Source organism: Gracilinanus agilis, chromosome 5 (genome assembly GCF_016433145.1).
Source record: "Gracilinanus agilis isolate LMUSP501 chromosome 5, AgileGrace, whole genome shotgun sequence".
Taxonomy (NCBI): Eukaryota; Metazoa; Chordata; class Mammalia; order Didelphimorphia; family Didelphidae; genus Gracilinanus; species Gracilinanus agilis.
This window is the reverse complement of record NC_058134.1, coordinates 146,867,526-146,871,826: the sequence shown is the minus strand read 5'-3', so window position 1 is coordinate 146,871,826 and position 4,301 is coordinate 146,867,526. Positions and strand designations below refer to the sequence as shown.

Below are 4,301 nucleotides of genomic sequence, written 5' to 3'. Positions count from 1 at the left end.
TGGAGGGGATGTGGCAAAATTGGGACATTAATGCATTGCTGGTGGAGCTGTGAACTGATCCAGCCATTCTGGCTGGCAGTTTGGAATCATGCTCAAAGGGCTATAAAGTAATGCCTGCCCTTTGATCCAGCCTTACCATTGCTGGGTTTGTAACCCAAAGAGATCATAGATAAACAGACTTGTACAAAAATATTCATAGCTGCGCTTTTTGTGGTGGCAACAAATTGGAAAAGGAGGGTATGTCCTTCAATTGGGGAATGGCTGAACAAACTGTGGTATATGCGGGTGATGGAATACTATTGTGCTAAAAGGAATAATAAACTGGAGGAGTTCCAGGTGAACTGGAGAGAATTCCTGGAACAGATGCAGAGCGAAAGGAGCAGACCCAGAAGAACATTGTACACAGAGATTGATATACTGTGGTAAAGTTGAATGTAATGGACCTCTGTACCTGCAGCAATACAGTGACCCAGGACAATTCTGAGGGATTTATGGTAAAGAATGCTACCCACATTGAGAGGAAGGACTGCAGGAGGGGAAACATATAAGAAAAACAACTGCTTGAACGCATGGGTTGGGGTGGACATGATTGAGGGTGTGGACTCGAAACTACCACACCAATGCAACTACCAACAATTTGGAAATTGGTCTTGATCAAGGACACATGACAAAACTAGTAGAAATGTGCAATTGCCATGGGTGGGGGGAGTGCGGGGGGCGAAGCGGAAAGGAGGAGCATGAATCATGAAACCATGTTAAAAATGAATATTAATAAATGTTTGAAAAAATGTATTGCATGAAAGCACTGGTATAACCTATATTAGTCTATTTATCACTTTGAGGAGGGCTAAGGAAGATAGGAAGAAAGAAAATCTGAATTCTAAAATGTCAGAAAATAGTTGTCAAAAATCATTTCTATGCAAAATTAAAACAAAAGGAAAATTTTGGTCAAGGGGAACTCTTCATATGGCAGCACCATTCCTAATCACTTTCTCTAATTTAGGAGACCATTAAAAAATGAAAACTCTTCTTTCATATCAGGAAAAAAAAGAACTTGAGTCAATTTAGGTGACTGATCACTCATGTCATTTTCCATCCAGTTTTCAGTGTTATAGTGTCTGCTTCTTGGGATGTTACAATAAATCTGAGGAATTATGAAATAAAAATTTTTGAATGAATCTTTAAGGGACACAGATTCTCTACAGGATATTTTCTTCCCCAAAGGCAAATTTGGAGCTTTCTGTTCTACCAATATGACCATTAAACTATGGGATTTTCAAGGTTTTGAGTGCATCAGAACCATATACTGCCAATATTACAATGTCTTTTTAGTAGACATCATGCCTAATGGAGATCATATAGTATCTACATCTAGAGACAGAACTATAAAAATGTAGCAATGTAAAATAGCTACTGTGTAAAGACTTTTATAGAACACAGAGAATAGATGTGTGTGTTGTGGCCAAATCAGGATAACTACTTAATTGTCAGCTATTTTAATGACCAGAAGACATATGTATAGGTGGTATCCAGAAATGAATGCAAAACAGAGCTCTGAGAAAATAAACATATAGTCAAGGGTTCCCAAAACATCTAATTTCTCTATCTCTAAAGCTATAGAGTCTGAGATTTTTAAAGTAGTTATATATTATATTTCTCTCTAGATCCAAAGACAAGACCATTAAGATGTGAGACATTATAACTGGCATGTGTCTTATATTACTTATATTACTTATATTACAATAATAATTGGTTAAGTGGATTTCTTTTCCATTCTGTGGGAAAGTTTTTATTGAGTTGTGTTGATAACAAGAACCTATTTGTGTTGGACAAAACATCAAGAAACTAAACACACATGAAAACTGTTTCCTCCTTTTTTCCCCCAGAAGATGGCACCATATTTGATGGTTGGAAATGGAAATCAAACACTAAAAATGTAGAACTACTGTTTATTGATGCAAATTTGATGACTGTTCCTCTGGATGCACACACTAAGCTCAATTTAAATATTTTCCTTTTGTGTAAATTATTCTCCATGTAGATTGAGATTATTAAACACAATGTCTAAAAAACAAACAAATAAATACTAATCCAAGAATCTAAGATATAAAAAAGCAAGACTTATTTTGTCTGAAGTCTAGTAAAAATCTTATAAGAATGATTCTCTATACTGTTGGTATTACTGCTACCACAAAGAATATCTTTCAATATCTATATCAATCAAAATCCATCATCTGTACCTACTTATTCATTTTGATAGTCATTAATACATTTTAATCATTTTAGGGGATTCAAAATCTAATCTTTTGGCATGTAAAAAAATGTTTCTTTGTCAATGATGTTATGCATCCAACTTAAAATAACACAATACAGACCTTCATTTATTCAGTTATTTTGTAGAATTTGTTTCTTAATATTTTATGCCATGAATAAAAATTAAATTTATAATGAGAATTCCTTTGGTGACCTCATCTCCCTAAATTCAACTTCAGAAAAAATAAAACAAAACAAAAAAGTAATATATGAAAATTAGCCAAAGTTTGCATCTTTGTTTTTTAAAAAATTCATATAAGTTTAGATATCAGAAATCAAATGTTGTAATGATAGATGAACCTTTCCCTAACATCTCTACTTCTTCCTTCAAGATCTCTTATTATGTCCAATTCCCATAGAGAATGAACAGGAGTTGATCTAAATAATGAATAATGTCCACCATATTGGAATGACATTGAATAATGAGTAATTTTGAAAAGATCAACTAAGATCTTTTTCTTGGTCCTGTCTAGTACAATGTTCTCCTTGGCAATTTCTCAAGCACTATTACTTCAATTATTATCTTACATTGATAACTCTCAAAATCAAACACCCAATTTATAAACCCCTAGAAATCAGGTACTATTTCTTTTCTTTTTAGGTAGTATCAACTCATAGCATAGTGTATTGCACTAAATTGATGTTTAGTAAATGCTTATTAAGCTAAATATAACGAAATGGAACTATTGCTTTTATATGTTCCAGTTTCAAATCTCCATTCCTGTTGAACATTAGCACTTAGTTGATCTATCAACAACTCAGACTCCAATACACTTGAAACTAAACATCTTCCATTCTCCCCATCTACCATCCTGCCAAAAATTTTGTCTTTACAAAGGATGGTACCACTGTCCTCCAGCCTTATTGGAAAAAAGCCTCAGTGACTGCCTTTACTATTTTCTTTTCTCCCATAACAAATCAAATTGCCATTTCCTATTAATTTTAATATCGAGAGAAGGCTACTGAATCTGGAATAAGAGAATCAAGGTTTAAATTTACTATTTGCTACTTAATATGGTTTTACTTTTTTAAAAGTGATTTACTCTTTGCACCTCAGTTTCCTTGATGAAAAACAAATTTAGTTAAAGGTGGACAAAATATTTTCTTCCACCCTCAGATTCTTTGATACATTCTCCCCTCTGATTTTCAACTCATCTCAGTGATATTGTAGTTCAAGCTTTCTTTGCATCTTTCCTGAATCAGTATAAATTCTTGCAGTGTTTCTGATCTTCTGTTCTTTCTTCACACATCTGCCAAAATATTGCTTATAATTCCCAGTTCTAACTATGTTACCTGCCTACTTGGAAACTTTCATTGTTTTCCTATTGCCTTTCAGGAACCTAGCCAGATATTTAAGATCCTATGCTATCTGGTATACATTTACCTAACCAGCCTGATTTTATATCCTTTCCTTTCCTGTGCTATATATTCTGGTCAAATATGTAATATTATATTAAATTATATTCTGCATACTTCCATCTCCATGCTTTCATGAAACACTTTCATAAAGCTTAAGAACCTAATAAATTTGTTCTCTTTCTTTAAGGCCCAGATTTAATTCCACTTTCTTTGTGAAATCTTCTCTAATCTCACTTTCATCTAAAAATGAAGTATTCTTTCTCAAATTTTCCTAGAGTCATTTGCGTCTTTATTATCTACTTTGAATAATACTTATTTCTGTAGATTTATAAGTGACTTCAAGACAAGGATTGCATTATTATATTTCATCCTTGTATTCATACGGCTTATCAATGCTTTGTATATAGTAAGGAATTAACAAATGTTTGTTGGATTGATTCATTGAATGCTATATATCCTCAGGCATGGATTATGATTAAAATAGATGATTATCATTTCTTTTCTCTTCCTTGTTTCATTCCTATACTGGCAGCCCTCTTTTTTACATTTCCATTTGTAAATGTAAAATTTAAATCTTTCACAGTTTCCCTCTCCATCTAATTCTCATACCCCCCCTTCTCCAGCCTACT

At 33.2% G+C, this 4,301-nt stretch overlaps 1 pseudogene; it reads left to right on the top strand.

Annotated features, from left to right (window-relative positions):
• Positions 1-1,081: 1,081 nt before the first annotated feature.
• On the top strand, positions 1,082-1,849 carry LOC123249975 (annotated as a pseudogene).
• Positions 1,850-4,301: the final 2,452 nt, after the last annotated feature.